The sequence below is a fragment of the Podarcis erhardii genome, assembly GCF_964252035.2.
Source record: "Podarcis erhardii genome assembly, chromosome: 2".
Lineage (NCBI taxonomy): Eukaryota > Metazoa > Chordata > Lepidosauria > Squamata > Lacertidae > Podarcis > Podarcis erhardii.
This window is the reverse complement of record NC_138498.1, coordinates 109,868,270-109,887,606: the sequence shown is the minus strand read 5'-3', so window position 1 is coordinate 109,887,606 and position 19,337 is coordinate 109,868,270. Positions and strand designations below refer to the sequence as shown.

At 46.2% G+C, this 19,337-nt stretch overlaps 2 long non-coding RNA genes across 2 annotated transcripts in view; one reads left to right on the top strand and one right to left on the bottom strand.

Annotated features, from left to right (window-relative positions):
- Positions 1–193: 193 nt before the first annotated feature.
- The window catches only part of LOC309337378, a 101,100-nt gene continuing 81,956 nt past the window's right edge, over positions 194–19,337 (bottom strand). Inside the window, exons 3-4 of the long non-coding RNA XR_014154230.1 lie at positions 6,091–6,176; positions 194–273 (exon numbers count right to left, since the gene is read on the bottom strand). This is a non-coding gene — a long non-coding RNA (uncharacterized lncRNA). The remainder of the gene's footprint in view (positions 274–6,090; positions 6,177–19,337) is intronic.
- On the top strand, positions 13,109–18,149 carry LOC309337385. The gene is made up of 3 exons (XR_014154240.1): positions 13,109–13,230; positions 15,648–15,770; positions 17,053–18,149. It is a non-coding gene; the product is annotated as an uncharacterized lncRNA (long non-coding RNA).

Here is a 19,337-nt window from a genome sequence, read left to right as displayed (position 1 = left end):
CACTTCTTGGGCATTTTTATTTTATCAGCCGGGAGAAAGATGTCAGAACTGCAGTTCTTTCAGCAGCAACGTAACACCAGGGGCTTTACCTTGCCCCGGGTAGCAGTCAAGGTGCCATGTTTTGCAGGAGCTGCAGCTCCCAGGCCAACTTTCGGGGCAGCACCATACATTGAGAGCCAGCATGGTGTAACGGTTAAGAGTGGTAGACTCGTAATCTGGTGAACCAGGTTCGCTTCCCCGCTCCTCCACATGCAGCTGCTGGGTGACCTTGGGCTAGTCACACTTCTCTGAAGTCTCTCAGCCCCACTCACCTCACAGAGTGTTTGTTGTGGGGAGGAAGGGAAAGGAGAATGTTAGCCACTTTGAGACTCCTTCGGGTAGTGATAAAGCGGGATATCAAATCCAAACTCTTCTTCAGTGCCATGAAGTAATCCAACCTGGAGGTTACCAGTGCATGGTCAGGCTATTCCTGTCCAAAAATAACACTAGCTGCTTTACAAGCTGAAGCTAGTAAAAAAAAAAAAGCTGCGGGGACCTAACCAGCCTAGCGGAACTGTTGGGAGACACACATGACATTTCATGTGTGCCCCTTTCCAAACTTAAAAATGGAAAGTGTAATGCTGGTGGTCAACAAAAGAGGTTTAAAGAATGTCTCAATCTTTAAAAAGGTAGTATAAACACCAACAATTGGGAAACACTGGCCTGCGAGCGCTCCATTTGGAGAACAGCCTTTACCAAAGGTGTCATGGGCTTTGAAGACACTCGAACTCAGGACGCAAGGAGAAACGTGCTAGGAGGAAGGCACGCTTGGCAAATCCACACCGTGATCAACTCCCGTCTGGGAACCAATGTCCCCACTGTGGAAGGATGTGTGGGTCCAGAATTGGCCTCCACAGTCACTTACGGACTCACTGTTAAAACCGTGTTTATGGAAGACAATCTTACTTGGCTACGAGTGATCGCCAAAGAAGAAGACAATCTTGGGGCAAACTGGCGTCTAGGCCTGGTGCTTTTGTGAAGCGTTCCTCCTCCCCGTTGCCGTTGGCTAATTAAACAATCAATGGTCATTTAAACGGGGGGGGGGCATTGTTTATGTTTGTTACTATGTTACGTATTTTGGTGTTCATAAACTGCCCTGTAATCCTTGGGTGAAGGCCAGTCTAGAAATCTAATATATAAAAATCTAATAGTAATAATAAATAAACCTCAGGCCTTTCTTCACTTTGGCCTATAGTTTGTCTCCTCAGAAGCCCTCCCTGGAGTGATCCTACTCTGTGCTTTGTGGCTCAGGGTGGTCTAAATTTTGGGGTGTAAGTGGGGACAAGAGCAAAGGATGGGTGCAAGCCATGGCACAGGCAACAACTTCCTGTTTCTATTCCTAAGCATTTATAAATCTGGTTAGGACTGCCAAAATGAATTATAGTGAGAGAATGGCATACTGCTTTTTAAAAATATTTAATTTCATCAAGTGTGATTTTCCAGAAAATTGTCTTCTTCTTTTTTAAAAAAAAAAAAACCCAAAAAACAGTGATTATATAGTCTAAGCATATAGAAGACACAAAGACCTTAATAGGGACGAAGAAGTCAATTTTTCAGATTTTACGATGGTCACACCACAGCTGCCCATCCCCAGATTGTTCTGAAGAACTTACCGTATTTTTTGCTCTATAAGACTCACTATTTCACTCCTAAAAAGTAAGGGGAAATGTGTGTGCGTCTTATGGAGCAAATGCAGGCTGCACAGCTATCCCAGAAGCCAGAACAGCAAGAGGGATCGTTGCTTTTGCTGCACAGCGATCCCTCTTGCTGTTCTGGCTTCTGGGATTTAGAATATTTCTTTCTTGTTTTCCTCCTCCAAAGACTAGGTGCGTCTTGTGGTCTGGTGCGTCTTATAGGGTGAAAAATACGGTTGTTAAGAGTGTTAGGAGGTCCCACACAGAGTTTCAATTGTCAGCGCTCTTAACAAAACTACGGTTCCCAGATTCTTAGCAGGGAGGCGTGCTGTTAAAGGGATGTAATAGTGCTTTAAATGTATGGCGTGACTTGGGTACGTCCCAAAGTGAAGAGATGCAAACACTTCTGCCCATTTGTGGCAAATCACACCATCAATAGAGCAGCCTTGCGTTGCAGAAGTTCCCCCTCCAGCAGCAGTTCACCATTGTTCGTTGGCCATTGAGGTGGATCTTTGTCATCCCACAGAAATAGGATTGAGGCATGAAGCACCCGTAGGTATGGAACTGCTGAAATCCATCTAAAAGGAGAAGCATAGAATCATAGAATGACACGAGAAATTATGTCCATGTGCTTGCCATTCCAACATCATTTCTCATGCCTTGGGCGTATAGATCAGGGGTAGCTCCTGTGGTACCCTCCAGTTATCGTTGGACTACAACTCCCATATGTCCCAGCCAGCACCATGGACAGTGGTCAGGGATGACGGGAGCTGTGTCACAAAAGCATCTGTTTCTGCATATAGTGGTGTCTCGGGTTAAGAACTTAATTCGTTCTGGAGGTCCGTCCTTAACCTGGAACTGTTCTTAACCTGAGGTACCACTTTAGCTAATGGGGCCTCCCGCTGCCGCTGAACAATTTCTGTTCTCATCCTGAAGCAAAGTTCTTAACCCTTGGTACTATTTCTGGGTTAGCGGAGTCTGTAACCTGAAGCGTCTGTAACCCGAGGTACCACTGTATTGTGGTGTTAGCTGGATAAGCCCTTGGCCAGTGGGTGGCACCATGCAGGGAGGTTAGAAAATTTAAGTCAGTTACGGTTTCCCACTCCCAACGTGGCGTCCTGTATTACTGTATTTTTCGCCCTATAGGACGCACTTTTCCCCCTCAAAAAATGAAGGGGAAATGTGTGTGCGTCCTATGGGGTGAATGCAGGCTTTCGCTGAAGCCTGGAGAGCGAGAGGGGTCGGTGCGCACAGACCCCTCTCGCTCTCCAGGCTTTGCGGACCTCTCCACAAGCAGCGCGAGCGCTCCCGCCACTTGCGGAGAGGTGCCTGCATGCCGAAGCCTGCGCCCGCTGAGCTCAGCACATCCAGGCTTCGCGGACCTCTCCGCAAGCAGCGGGAGCCAGCCCTGGGCTCCCACGGCTTGCAGAGAGCTGCCTGTTTGGGGACTGGGGTTGGGGGAAGCTCGGGCCTCCCCCGCGCCTGGGGGGGAAAATATTTTTTTCCCCTTTATTTCCCCCCCAAAAAACTAGGTGCGCCTTATGGGACGGTGCGTCCTATAGGGCGAAAAATACGGTACTAATTCTACATTTGTAAGGAAACAATCTTTCAGCAGGGCAGAACATTTGGAACTCCCTGCCTACTGTATTGTCATCAGGCAGGTGCCTTCACTGAAAACACAGAATCATAGAAATGTTGAGTTGGAAGACTCCACAAAGGGTCATGTAGCATAACTCCTGCAATTTGTTTAGCCAAACCTATCCAGACATGCAGAATGTTCACATGCGTTTAAATCTTGTTTTTCAGCTATTGTTGATTTTCATCCATTTCTGTAAAGTTTTAAATTGTTGATTTAACTGATTGTTTCATTGTTTTATCCTTTCCGTAAACCGCTTTGAATTTCTTTAAAAAATTGACCGGAAGAATTAGAAAACAGGAAGACCAAAATGTCAATAAAGAATGGGGGAAAGATATTGTCAGGGAACTGCCATCAGTGCCGGAGGGAGAGAGCAAAAGCCAGAGGGATTATAGAGAGCCTCCAGGGATCGGGAGAAGCAGCTCCTCTTCTGGGGAAGAGAATAAACACAGCTCCAGTGGAGAGGGGGTGCAGGATTCGGATGTGGCGAGGCAGTCCCACGACTCCTTGCCTGGGACAAGCGGGGAAGGAAGGGGTCCTCCGCTGCCCACGCCCTCTCTGCGCAGAAGGCTTTCCCGCAGAGAGGGAAGGCGGAGACTGGGCGTCAAGGAACTTCTTTGCTGGAAGAAGTTTAAGAAATGCCCACTCACGGATTCTGCCAGCGATTGAGGCGGCCACGGGTGAGTGGCTCTCCAGACAGATAAAGTTTACATTAGCAGCCAGCCAGGGAGAGGTTTGCCCTGCTTGCCCACGAGCAACCCCTTGTAAACCTAACAGATATCATTTACCATAAACATCTTTGTAAACTATTTTTTTTTCCAGCAGGACTGGAATCACTTGTAGTTTAACGTTGGAGAATGGTTGCAATGCAATTTCAATAGAATTGGATTAATAGAGAAGATGCAGGAAGAAAAAAAATTAACATAAAGACCCACAAAGGAGAGTCCATGGGCATTTATGGAATTCTCTTTTTGTTTTGGTTGTTTGACAATTGCTTGTAAATTTCAAAATCTGAATTTTATTTTTTTAAACGTTTTTAAAGAAAAAATTACAACCAAGCAGTATATCAGTTTTAAGAAGCACAATTAAATAGTTGCAGGAAACCACAGGAGGGACAGATCTTGTAGCTATTGCAAAAGATGTATAGCTCAGCTCAGCCCCCGGAACCTGGGTTGGTGTAGTTCCAAATCGAGGAAAACTGGGAGAGCAAAACTCTCACTTACCCAGACTGACAGTAATAGCCACACATCATTTGCGGCCAATGCACATTCTCCTACCAGCGAGACACATGCCGTCTAGTTCATAGAGACATGCTTTGCAGTAGAGGCTCCCTAGAATAGGGAACAGAATGAGACCTGCTAGCAACTCCTTGTAAGCAAAGATTTAATGGAAGATGCTGCCCCACAGAGCTCCAAGTACAGCTGGGAGAGATCCCTGCCAGAACCCCTGGAGAGCTACTACCACTCAGTGTAAGGTAAAGGTAAAGGGCCCCTGGATGGTTAAGTCCAGTCAAAGGCAACTATGGGGTTGCGGCGCTCATCTCGCTTTCAGGCCGAGGGAGCTGGCGTTTGTCCGCAGACAGCTTTCCGGGTCATGTGGCCAGCAGGACTAAACCGCTTCTGGCGCAACAGGACACCATGACGGAAACCAGAGCACGTGGAAACTCCGTTTACCTTCCTGCCACAGCAGTACCTGTTTATACTTGAAGGCCCAGTATACCTGAAGGAGCGTCTCCACCCCCGTCGTTCTGCCCGGACGCTGAGGTCCAGCGCCGAGGGCCTTCTGGTGGTTCCCTCATTGCGAGAAGCAAAGCTACAGGGAACCAGGCAGAGGGCCTTCTCGGTAGTGGCGCCCACCCTGTGGAACGCCCTCCCATCAGATGTCAAAGAGATAAACAACTACCTGACATTCAGAAGACATCTTAAGGCAGCCCTGTTTAGGGAAGTTTTAAATTTGTGAAATCTTAGTGTATTTTTGGTCTTTGTGGAAGCCGCCCAGAATGGCTGGGGAAACCCAGCCAAGTGGGCGGGGTACAAATATTGTTGTTGTTGTTGTTGTTGTTGTTAATCTACTTGCACTGGAGTGCTTTCAAACTGCTAGGTTGGCAGGAGCTGAGACAGAGCAATGGGAGCTCACCCCATCGCAGGGATTCAAACCACCAACGTTCTGATCGGCAAGCCCAAGGGGCTCAGTGGCTTAGACCACAGTGCTACCCACGTCAGTGTAGAGAATACTGAGCTAGAAGGACCCAGGGTCTGAACACGTTAGCATCCTATGTTCCTAGTTGTGATGACCCACCTCTAGAACTCCGCTTTCTTAAATTGTTTTCTTATTCTTTAAGACACATTTTTTAAAATAAAATATTGTAAACCACTTTACTCAATATTAAAAATTCCCAGGTGCACGAAGCTGGACAGCCTGGAAAAGGGGCCCATAGAAAAGGCAATAATATAAGATGCAGCACAATAACAGATCATAATTGCAACTGGAGAGCTTAACAACCAGTTCCAGGCAGAGCAGAATCAAAGCGGCGAAAAGGAAAGCCTGGGCCATGTTGTCCTTCTCAGTCAGGGATGATCTGCTCCCGCTCAACAGACAAAGAGCAGAGTGCATAACCTGACTGTTGTTTCACTTGCATGCCACTTTCATACATTATGGCACTAAAGGCACCTTGCCAGTGTGGTGTAGTGGTTAAGAGCAGTAGACTCGTAATCTGGTGAACCGGGTTCGCGTCTCCGCTCCTCCACATGCAGCTTCTGGGTGACCTTGGGCCAGTCACACTTCTCTGAAGTCTCTCAGCCTCACTCACCTCTCAGAGTGTTTGTTGTGGGGGAGGAAGGGAAAGGAGAATGTTAGCCGCTTTGAGACTCCTTCGGGTAGTGATAAGGCGGGATATCAAATCCAAACACCTCCTCCTCCTCTTCTTCTTCTACCTCATGTTGCGTCCACTTCAGGTTACGTGTTTTCATGTTGCGTCCCACGGCAACCCGGAAGTACCGGAATGGGTTACTTCCAGGGTTTGCCGCTCATGCATGTGCAGACACACTAAACCATGCCACGTGCGTGTGCAGACGCAGCACTTCGGCTTGCATCAGTTCCATGGTACGGACGGGCCTCCGGAACGGATCCCATCCATAACGCGAGGTTCCACTGTACACCTCTTTCTGGCAACTCCTGCTGGTGCCAAATGCATTGTTCTGCTTTCCTTTGGTCCATATCAGAGAGGTCAAGAGAGGCCGGTCTTGTTTTTTTTTTTTTTTAATAATATTTATTTAAGTTTAAGAGTTATTTAAGTTTAAGAGTTACAGAAAGAAAAAAAAGAAAAATACAAAATACAAAAAAAATACAACAACAAAAAAGAAAATACACTCGCTTGAAAAAAAGAAAAAAGAACAGATTAAACCTTTGCATAACTTTCTTCCTTTACTTATTTCCTTGACCTCCTCACACCTCCCATTTTTGTATTCTAGTTCAAATCGTTACAGTATTTCTGCAAATCCTTCCAACCTTATTTTCATTTAAGTAATTTAATTTATTTTAAAAACCACTTTTACTTTATCCAATCTTAACTCTCATCCAAACCTATATATCAATACTTATTCTTGAGACGTTTCTCTAAGGTCAAAAAAGATTCCCTTCCACGAATTTCCCAACTCTCATAAAAAACAAAAAAGGAAATTATATATTGTATACCCTTTGAGTTCCCAATTTCCATTCCACCCATACCCCCTTACCGGTTTCAGTCCCCAACATAAGTCCATCAATCTCAAAAAGCCATTAGCCCGGAGATCTTACATCCGAGGCTCTTAAGTCTCTCTCATGTCCCCTCTGCCAGTCTTTTTGATAGTCCTTAGTATTGAAAGCCAAATCTCGGGGAAGCTCCAACCCAACAGCCTCCACATTCCTTCCAGCCCAACCTCCGTACTTAAAAGTAAGGCCTATGGGGTATTTCAAATCTTGTTTCATTCTCCTTTCAGATCCAAATGTCCCCAAAGCTCCAACTTCCACCTGAATCAAATTTATAATCCTAGGGTCATCTGATCTCTACATAAGGAGATCTCTCCATCTTTCACTTTCCAATTCAGGCCAAGCTTCCATCTTCAAAAATTTATTTCCCCTTGTTGCCATCATGTCAGGCCTCAAATTGCAGCTCTCCTTTCGCATCTGCAGGGTTGCGGCTCCCCCTTTCTTCTCTTCAGAGACAACATAATTCTCCTCAAATTTCCCTGTTTGTTCAGTTGAATAAAATTCCTGTGCCGAGTTCTTATCAAGTTCAATGATAGTATTCACTCTTGTGTCCAAAGTTGTAACATTTGTAGTCAAAACACCAATTTGACCTTGCAACTTTCCCAAGAGAAAGAATGTCCTATTCAGTTCAAACTGGATTTCCTTTCCAACAGCCATTCTCTGCAATATCCAAAAGCTCCCTCTAGGGGAATTTAAGTTTCTTTTTACTCCTTTCAGCACAGATCCAAAAGTCCAGTTAAATTGTAACAATCCTTACTTCTTTCAAAAAGCAAGCTTGTAACAAATGTAGACAACAGAAACAAAGTCCTCTTTTTGCGTCTTGACAGCTAGCTTGACAGCTGTCAAATTGTTCTATACTTCATCAACGGGCTCTCACAGACCACTCCCAGGTCCGGGGGGGGGGGGGTGGCACATCAATTCCCAAATTTAGTTCTTTTCCTGCAGGCTCCCCTGCTTCCAGATAGAATTTCTTATAGTGTCAATCCGTAGAATTAAAGTCCTTACAGAAAAAAAGAAAAAAAATCTCTCCACGACCTTAGTTGACAGGTTCTTTGCTTTAAATTATTTACAGAAAGGGGAGGCGGACTTCCTGTTCGTGCCGAATTTAAGAATATTTTTAAAAAATCCAATTTCCATACTACTCACAGGTTGTTGTTTGAAATCCGAATGTCCACAAAAAGAAGTCAGCGCTCTCCGACAACGGCTGTGCGGCTTCACTCCGCAAAAATAGCAGTCGATTCGAGACACCGCGCCACTCACCCCGCGTCACTTCGGAACCCCCGAAAAGGGGTTTCCGTGTGAGTAGGGGGGGCGCTCTTGGTGTGAGCCGAACCCCACGTTCCCAGGCTTCCTCCGCCTGGGATTTTTGAAGGGTCTCCGCCTTCACCGTGGCGGCAAGACCCGATTTTGGCGGAGCGGGTTCCTCTGAATCAGAGGAATTCCGCCATTGCCGATGGCACTAACCCGGAAGTCCCGAGAGGCCAGTCTTGTTGTCTGGGCAACCCAGGACCTCCATACACCCTGCCCAGGCTTGTGCCCCAGGGAGGTCACTTTAAAGCCCTAAACGGCCTCAACCCAGTATACCTGAAGGAGCATCTCCACCCTCATCATTCAGCCCGGACACTGAGGTCCAGTGCCGAGGGCCTTCTGGCAATTCCCTCACTGTGAGAAGTAAGGTTACAGGGAACCAGGCAGAGGGCCTTCTTTGTAGTGGCGCCCGCCCTGTGGAATGCCCTCCCACCATATGTCAAGGAAATAAAGAACTATCTGACTTTTAGAAGACATCTGAAGGCAGCTCTGTATGTTGTTGTTTAGTCATTTAGTCGTGTCCGACTCTTCGTGACCCCATGGACCAGAGCACGCCAGGCACTCCTGTCTTCCACTGCCTCCCGCAGCTTGGTCAAACTCATGTTGGTAGCTTCGAGAACACTGTCCAACCATCTCGTCCTCTGTCATCCCCTTATCCTTGTGCCCTGCATCTTTCCTAGCATCAGGGTCTTTTCCAGGGAGTCTTCTCTTCTCATGAGGTGGCCAAAGTATTGGAGCCTCAGCTTCAGGATCTGTCCTTCCAGTGAGCACTCAGGGCTGATTTCCTCCAGAATGGATAGGTCTGATCTTCTTGCAGTCCGTGGGACTCTCCAGAGTCTCCTCCAGCACCATAAAGAACTATCTGACTTTTAGAAGACATCTGAAGGCAGCTCTGTATAGGGAAGTTTTTAATGTTTGATTCTATTTTTAATATTCTGTTGGGAGCCGCCCAGAGTGGCTGGGGAAACCCAGCCAGATGGGTGAGGTATAAATAATAAATTACTACTACTACTACTACTACTAGGGCTCTCCCAGTTTGTTTTGGGCCCCAATCATCAAGCAGGCCACACACTGGATCTGATCTTTGGGGCTGGCATAGATGTGATCATGCTCCCCGCTGTGGAAGTGCCATGGTCTGATCACTACGCTCTGAAAGCCAAGATTGACTTCCCGCTCCTCCCCGGCTTGGGTGGCGAACCTATTTGGGCTCGTCCGCAAAAACTGATGGATCCTGATAGATTCTGACAAGCCTTGCTGAACCCTGCTCCTCCTGGCGACTCATTAGATGACCTTGTTGAGGACTGGAATAACCGGCTCTTGGCAGCCATTGATGAGATCGCGCCTAAGCGCCCTCTGCGAACCCCGTCAAAACCGGGCACCTTGGTTTACTGAGGAGCTCCGGAAAATGAAGCGGGATCTCAGACGGCTAGAGCGAGTATGGCGACGGACTCGTGACGGAGCCTCAAGAACATCTTATAGAACGCTTATGAAAGCCTATGAGATGGCTATGAAAGCTGCTAAGAAATCTTACTTTGCAGCTTCCATTGCATCCGCTAGCTCTCGCCCGGCACAACTTTTTAGAATAATTAGGTCAATAACGTCCTTAGGAGGACAACCAAATTTAAGCACAAATTCGACCCACAGCTGTGAGGCATTCGCGAGCTTTTTTGCGGAGAAAGTCCTGTTGCTCCGCCGTGACCTCCCTGCCAATTTAGATACAGTGACTGAACTGGAGGCCCCTCGACTGACTTCAGGTCCAGTGTTGGATGTCTTCTGGACCACCGCCTCACAGACGTGGGGATACAGGGCATAGCCCGTAACTGGTTGTGCTTGTTTATCTCTGGTCGGGGACAGAGGGTGGCACTAGGGAGGGAAATGTCGTTGCGCCACTCCTTGTTGTGTGGAGTGCCACCGGGCGCAATTCTCTCCCCGATGCTTTTTTAACATCTTTATGTGCCCCCTTGCCCAGATTATCCGGAGCTTTGGGCTGGACTGTCACCAATATGCTGATGACACTAAGCTCTGTCTGCTGATGGATGGCCACACTGACTCGGCCCCGAACACACTGACCAGATGCTTGGAAGCTGTGGCTGGATGGTTTCGTGGGAGCCGATTGAAACTAAATCCTTCGAAGACAGAGGTCCTATGGCTGGGTCGGGATGGCATGGGGATGAGGGACCAACTCCCTTCTCATGCGGGGGCCCAATTAGTGCCATTGCCTTCCGTTAAGAGTTTGGGTGTAATCCTTGACGCCTCCCTTTCCATGGAGGCGCAAGTTACAGCAACAGCCAAGGCGACATTTTTCCACCTTTGCCGCATCAAGCAGTTGGTCCCTTACCTTTCCCGCCCTGACTTGGCCACAGTGATCCATGCGATGGTCATCTCCAGGCTTGACTACTGTTATTCGCTCTACGCGGGGCTGCCCTTGAAGCTGACCCAGAAACTCCAGCGGGTGCAGAATGCTGCAGCGAGGCTCCTCACGGGGTCTCTGGCATGGGAGCATATTCACCCAGTGCTTTTCAAGCTGCACTGGCTCCCAGTGGAGTACAGGGTCAGATTTAACGTGCTGCTTTTGACCTTTAAAGCCCTTCACAGCCTAGGACCCTCGTACCTATGGGACCGCCTCTCCCAGTATGCCCCACGGAGAGCCTTAAGGTCCATAAATAGCAACACCCTAGTGGTCCCAGGCCCTAAGGAAGTTAGATTGGCTTCAACCAGAGCCAGGGCCTTTTCAACTCTGGCTCCGGCCTGGTGGAACACTCTGTCTCCTGAGACCAGGGCCCTGCAGGGTCTGATTTCTTTCTGCAGGGCCTGTAAGACAGAGTTGTTCCGCCTGGCCTTTGGCTTGGAGCCAATTTGATTCCCTCCCTCCCTCTCTTTCTTTTTTCTTTTCCTTCTCCTCCTGCGATGAGGCTACATTTTAATATTTTAATGTTCCATTATTTTAATGTTGTATTTTATTTTTGTTTTTAAGTTGTAATCATTCATCTTGTTTTTATTATTGCTTGTAAGCCGCTCTGAGCCCGGCCTTGGCTGGGGAGGGCGGGGTATAAATAAAAAATTATTATTATTATTATTATTACTACTACTTTGGTGATGCTAACGCAGCCATTTGACATCACTCCTGGAGGCGCACTCCATTGTCACTCAAGACAGACAGGTGCAAACCACAAGTCAACGTTAATTAAAGACAATCTGTGGTATGTACACAGCCAGACTGAAAGTTTTGTGCTTCCTGCCCCCCAAAGCAATATGAAAAAGTCTCCTGGGCTGTGGATTCCCACTTTCACTGTTGTTGAGACTCACCAGAAAGCTGGTTGCAAAGGACAGAAAACTGTCCTGGGCACGTTTTGCTACCTTTTCTCTTTGTTGGTGTAATGAAGCTGACGGTAGGAGACTCAGTCAGGGTTGGGTGAAGGTAGAGGAACAGAAAAGGTAGGCCTGGGAGGAGTCCTGGCTTGAGGAAGAAGGCCCTCCTCACAGAACCCAGTTTGTATAATGTGAACCTGGCTGGGCAGATTCAGAAACTTTTAAAAAGAACATTAGGTACGTTCAAGAACTACAACCACGCCACATTCTTGCAAATCACTAGATGCTTCCTTGATCTAGGGGTGCACAGTGTGTTCAGATTAAGCCAGTCTCATTACACCCACCTCAGCGAGGCTGCTAATCGCCTCCACCCAAGATTATAACCCAAGATCACAGCATCTTTCCAATAGTTCCTGGACTTTCATGCAGGGTCAAGATCTCCCTCACCAGGCTAGTCCTCACTCTCTGAGGACATCTATCTCCAATAACACATATAATTCTGTATCTTATCAGAGACTCTTTCAAGTCGCCAAAACCACAATTCTGCTCACCCTTCTTAATCCTGAGAAATACCAAACCATAGTTTGACCTGCTTTTCTGATGCATGGAAAAAAGGAAATACTTGTTTCTTTCAAAAGTTTCATTCTGTTTAGGCATGCAGGATTCCTCAAATTTATCCATTATTTCTATAAGTTTGTATTTTCAAACCCACCCACCCCAGAAACAGAAAGAGCTTCTTTTATTTATACTTTTCAAGTTTATACATTTCAATAGTTTTATACATTTCACTAATTTTACATTCATTTTGACATTTCAAAACTTGACTTCCATCCCCCTCTTTCTGCAGTTCCTTAAATTTGTTTTGAATATCTTCTGCATATCCAAATTTACTTAATATACTCATTTATTCATCTTCTTCAAAGACATACTCTTCTAAAACCGCAGGTTGTTACAATAATCCTGCCAATGTTTTATTCTGTTTATAATTTCAATAAACCATTTCAATTCACCTACAGCAAAGTTATTATTAATGCCCAGTGCCTTTTCTTCACACAACAAAATGGATTACAGTGGTACCTCGGGTTAAGTACTTAATTTGTTACGGAGGTCTGTTCTTAACCTGAAACTGTTCTTAACCTGAAGCACCACTTTAGCTAATGGGGCCTCCCACTGCCGCCGTGCCACTGCCGCACGATTTCTGTTCTCACCCTGAAGCAAAGTTCTTAACCTGAGGTACTATTTCTGGGTTAGCGGAGTCTGTAACCTGAAGCGTATGTAACCCGAGGTACCACTATATTTGATCCTATCACTTTTGCCTTCTGATTCTCTTGCTGCTAAGTAGAGCTCATACCTTTATCTGCTGGCTTAATCCACCAGCTGCCCACAGGGTGTGTTTTTCTAAAAGCCCACCTTCTAGCAGGGAGACTTTATCAGGCATCTCTTTTTCCGCCTTTATGAAAATTTCCACCAACTGAGAAGAAGCAAGAGATTCCAGCATGATCCAGACCCTTATTTTTGCCACCTGTGTGCTGCTTTGCCTAGATCTCAGCCTGGCAGGTAAGTCTAATTCTGGTGTAACCGTTTACATTGAATTGCATTTGCCATTTTAGTGCCCATTCGCTCAGTTTGGAGAGGTCCTGTGAGAGCTCTTCACAGTCTCTTTTTGTTTGGAACTATAATAATAATATAAGGGACACAGGTGGCGCTATGGCTTAAACCACAGAGCCTAGGGCTTGCTGATCAGAAGGTTGGCGGTTCGAATCTCCACAACGGGGTGAGCTCAGTTGCTCAGTCCCTGCTCCTGCCAACCTAGCAGTTCGAAAGCACGTCAAAGTGCAAGTAGATAAATAGGTACCGCTCTGGCAGGAAGGTAAACAGCGTTTCCATGCGCTGTTCTGGTTCGCCAGAAGTGGCTTAGTCATGCTGGCCACATGGCCCAGAAGCCACATGGCCAATAAAGCAAGATGAGTGCTGCAACCCCAGAGTCATCTGCGACTGGACCTAATGGTCAGGAGTCCCTTTACCTTTACCTTTACCTATAATAATAATTTTATTATTTATACCCTACTCATCTGGCATGGTTTCCCCAGCCACAGGTTTGTGATTTTCCTCATGGAAATTCATAGAATAGAATGGTCGTGTCAGAAGGCACCACGGGGGTCATCGAGCCCAACCCTCTGTAATGCAGGATTTTTTTGCCCAACATGGGCCTCAAACCCAGAACCCTGGAATTAGGAATCATATGCTCTACAAACTGAGCTATCCCTTCAGCATTTTAGTGTGCATTTCTTTAAATATTGTTGTTGTTTAGTCATTTAGTCGTGTCCGACTCTTTGTGACCCCATGGACCAGAGCACGCCAGGCACTCCTGTCTTTCACTGCCTCCCACAGTTTGGTCAAACTCATGCTGGTAGCTTTGAGAACACTGTCCAACCATCTCGTCCTCTGTCGTCCCCTTCTCCTTGTGCCCTCCATCTTTCCCAACATCAGGGTCTTTTCCAGGGAGTCTTCTCTTCTCATGAGGTGGCCAAAGTATTGGAGCCTCAGCTTCAGGATCTGTCCTTCCAGTGAGCACTCAGGGCTGATTTCCTTCAGAATGGATAGGTTTGATCTTCTTGCAGTCCATGGGACTCTCAAGAGTCTCCTCCAGCACCATAATTCAAAAGCATCAATTCTTCGGCAATCAGCCTTCTTTATGGTCCAGCTCTCACTTCCATACATCACTATTGGGAAAACCATAGCTTTAACTATACGGACCTTTGTTGGCAAGGCAATTTTGTCCAATATAGGCATTTTTGCAAATCAAGTTTCCCGGTTATAATGCATTTTATATGTTGTTTTTCACTTAATACTTAAGTGCAAACCGAACCAAATTTCTCAACGTACACTAGACGTAGACAACTCTGATTTTGCCATCACATCTCTTCAACAGGAACTGGCTTCTCGGCGGATCTAGCTGTAGGATATTGTTACATGCACACTTCCCTTCTCCAAGTGTGACTTGGTTCCAGGGGATCTAGTCCTTACTCAGAGTTTGGTTTCCTCGGAATAAGGTTACATTGGAGATTGGCATTTTGTAAAATTTGTATTTATTTACAATTATGCAGGTTGAGCACAGGTGGAGGCTAACAGAATTAGCACAGCAACAGATGCTGCTCCCCCATGAGGTATTTTTTTGGGGGGGTGGGACACTGCACCCTAAATATTCTGCCAAATCTCTGACTCAGCTTTTCCACCTAGAGCCAAACTTCGCTAAGTCAGGACTGCTTGTATTTCACCCAGAAGAAGAAGGAGCACGGTCCATAGTGAAAATAAACATGCAAAAAGTGCATTATACATGGGGAAGCGGCTTAGCAAAAAATGTATACACATACAGTATTAGGATAAATAAGCACCAATACGATAATGTGTTTTTATGGGAGGGGGGAATTGCCAACAGATGTGGTAAGGCAGAAAATAGGACTTAAGGTTGGAAAAATGAGAGCTGGAGAGAAACCAACATTGACAGATTTGCCCAATGTGTGAAATGGCTCCATGTTAGGTAAAGGTAAAGGACCCCTGGACGGTTAAGTCCAGTCATAGGCGACTATGGGGTTGTGGCACTCATCTCGCTTTCCAGCGTTTGTCCACAGACAGCTTTCCAGGTCATGTGGCCAGCAGGACTAAACCGCTTCTGGTGCAACGGGACACCGTGACGAGTGCCAGAGCACTCACGGAAACGCTGTTTACCTTCCTGCCACAGCGGTACCTATTTATCTACTTGCACTGGTGTGCTTTCAAACTGCTAGGTTGGCAGGAGCTGGGACAGAGCAACAGGAGCTCACCCTGTCGCGGAGATTTGAACCGCCAACCTTCCAATTGGCAAGCCCAAGAGGCTCAGTGGTTTAGACCACAGCGCCACCCGCGTCCCCACATTAAACCCAAACGACAGGGTTGTTTCTAATGTATCTGACCTGCACTGCTTCCTGTGACAGAGCGCACCAGATGCTACAGCTGTCTCATGAACTACCCTGGATCTGGGTGCATAACTGGAGGAAAGGCATGTTCGGCCGACCTAGACAGAGGACAGAATTGTATAACGCTCCATTTTTTCCACGGTAAGTTGTGGTCCCGTGACCACACATTCTTTCTTCTGAATGGGCATTTTGTTCGTTTGTTGCCCCGTCACGAGGCAACTGTCTCACTTTGCCAAATGGTAGAGCCAGCTGTGGAGCAGGTTAGATAGATAAGATAAAGATTTATTCGTATTAGCCAATGGCCATAGCAACAGTAAAACATTACAGTATATGCAGAAAAGGAAATTTGATATAAGAGCACTGAATCATTGATATAAGTCCTGAATCAGCCATCAGTTAGTGGCCCTTATTCTGATTGCCCCTGCTATGAACCTAGCAACCTTTGCTGCTTTCTGCTCATTTTGATCTGATAGAAGAAAGGACATTGCGGCAGTGGTTGAGCGCCCTGGGATGGTTAGTACGAGTGGGGTGAGGATCTCGTTTCTCAGGTCTTTGTAGAGAATGCAAGACGGGAGGACGTGTGCCGCTGTTTCGGTGTTACCGTCTCCACAGGGGCAAACACGTTTCTCAGGCGGGATCCTTTGGAATCGACCCTCCAGTACCTCAGATGGCAAAACATCCAGTCTTGCAAGTGTAAAAGCACGCCTGTATTTTGGGATAATAAGTTTGTGCAGATATGGGGCCAGAGAAACAAAATGGAGAGGTGGAAAATGAACTTACCAAGGGCAGAATTTCCTTATAGTGGTCTGGAGCAGGTTTGAAAGTGTCCCGAGTAATGTGCCTCCCCCTCCCGGAGCCCTAACAACTCTCACCCATGCTCCATCCCCCACGTACCCCCCCCCACTCGCCAGTCCCCCTTAGTAGAATCATAGGATTGTAACGTTCAATGCAGAAGTCAGCTGAAGTATCCATGACAGATGGCCACCCAACCTCTGCTTAAATATTTCCCAGGAGAGTCCACAGGAGTCCACAGGAGACCATTCCATCTCCAGAATGGAGACTGGAAGCATCAGTCCCAAATCTAAACTCCGTATTTTAGTACCACCGTCCAGATAAGCCATCCATATACAGTGGTACCTCTAGTTACATACTTAATTTGTTCTGGAGGTCCTTTCTTAACCTGAAACTGTTCTTAACCTGAAGCACCACTTTAGCTAATAGGGCCTCCTGCTGCTGCCGCACCGCCGGAGCACAATTTCTGTTCTCATCCTGAAGCAAAGTTCTTAACCTGAGGTAATATTTCTGGGTTAGTGGAGTCTGTAACCCGAAGCGTATGTAACCTGAATTCGTATGTAACCTGAGGTACCGCTGTACATGCAAGGGTAGCTCACCACTAGCCTCGCATTTTATTACCTTTTTGCAGAAGAACAAGAGCTGTTGCGTGTCCAAGGTTGCACCAGGCCTGGTATCGACATCTGTGGCACAGAACAGAAAAGCGGTGACTATACCATCAAATTTGAGTGCTGCGTGGAACCGGAGATGTGCAACAGGGTTTTCTGGGAAAGCGGTACAGATTATCCCGAGGATATGGATTCGTTGTGATCAGTCTCCAAAGCAGTCAGAGAAGGACCTGTGGGTTGTGCTGCTTTCCTGACGCTCCATCATGTGTGTGCACACACTGGTGTACTCCTCCCCCCCCCCTTCACTTCAGCTTCCCTCTTGTACGATTAGGGATGGGAGAGAAAACCGTATTTTCATGCAAACTCACCTCTCACTCATGGAAAACCCCCAACCTAGCTATCCTTCAAAACGCACACTTCGACGAAATTTCTCAATGCTGTTCCCCTCCCCCCCCAAAAAAGCGTACCAAAAGAATGTACCATATTTTTTGCTCACTTTTTCCCTCCTAAAAAGTAAGGGGAAATGTGTGTGCATCTTATGGAGTGAATGGAGGCTGCGCAGCTATCACAGAAGCCAGAACAGCAAGAGGGATTGCTGCTTTCACTGTTTAGCAATCCCTCTTGCTGTTCTGGCTTCTGAGATTCAGAATATTTTTTTCCTTGTTTTCCTCCTCCAAAAACTAGGTACGTCTTGTGGTCTGGTGCGTCTTATAGAGCGAAAAATGCGGTAAATTAGGGCAAAGTGTTTTCAAAAGCACCCTTATTTTCATGGAACTAACACCAAAAATGCATTTTATTAGGGGAAATTGCTTGTAAACAAAATGCACGTGAAGACAAAAATTCGTATGAAGACAAAACTGCATATGGAGACAAAAATGCGTATGAAGTTTTGTTCACTCAAGAAACAAAACAAAAGCAAACTATTGTGGGAATGGGGACAACTGAATTTAAGATTGGGAAAATGACAAAGGGAGAGAAACCCAAACTTGGTTGATTCGTCCACTCCCATAACAACATTTCACCGAGACCAGACAAATGAATTATCTTCCAGAAAATCTCATAGCCTTGCGTGTATGCACCAAATAAATAAAATCCAAATAAACTACATGGTGGTCCCAAAGGAAGTCTCTGAAATGCTTTATCTCTGAAATGCTTTATCGTTCCTGAGAAACTGCAGACGGCTTTGCAATAGTCTCAGACTTTAGCACTTGCAAAGTCAATTGCCCCATGCAGGTCATTGCTTATCCACTGGATCACACTGGAGGAATTCCATTTGGTCAGTCTGGGCTGCTGGCAAGCTGTGTTCACTGTCTGTTAAAGATGACTACGGAGGCGACTTTTGCATATAGCCCACAAATTGGATTTACGTCCATGGAATTCCCTGGCCAATCAAGTAGCTGTATTTGCTGCTCTGTCATGAATTTCTTCACCACTTTCGATGTGTGACAGGGGGCTAGGTCCTGCTGCAATATCCTAGTACCATCAGGATACTTCTTTTCCAGCTCTGGAATAACTCTCTTTCATAGAACCTCAATATAATGTGGCGAGCGCATCATTCCTTCTTTTGGCTGCAGGCTTCCGACACTATAATGATCAACGCGGGTTTTTTTGAGCACAGGATTACGAGTAAGATAGAAAACTTGCTTTGTTTCAATTAATTTGCACAAGGGTGTATGAGGGATTTATGAGAGTCACAAAAGGCAGGCACGCAGGAATAGATGAATTTTAACTAAAAGTTAAATGCAATTAATATTGAGACATTAAAAACAAACAAAACAACACCACCAAAATCTACACCCTGGGTCCAGGGCCGGATTTAGGTTTGATGAGGCCTGAAATATACTCGTAGTCAAGAGTGGATTTCATGCTCTTTATTCAGCTCATAGTGGTGAGGAGGAATGGCAGTTTCCCCACAATATCTGCTTTATATACATTATTTACACAATGGGCTGCACATGATTGGCTAATTCCGGGATTCTCCTGTAGGCCAATCAGGTTGTAGATTCACTTCCACCTGGAGCTGGATTGGGTGGCTCCTGCGGACCAATCATACTGCTGCATTGTTCTAGGACCAATCAGACTGCTGCATTCTGAATCCTGTTGTTCTAGGACCAATCAGACTGCTGCATTTTGGATCCTATTCAACTCAGTACATAACAAGACCCTAAGCTACTGAAGGTAATGGGGCCTTTTATATGTCCAGCTGTCCTTTGTCAACAACAAATTGTCGCTGGTTTTTTTTTTTTTTTTTTTTTTTTTTTGTTAAATATATGCTATTTGGTAATTTATGGACCTAATAGGTATCTAA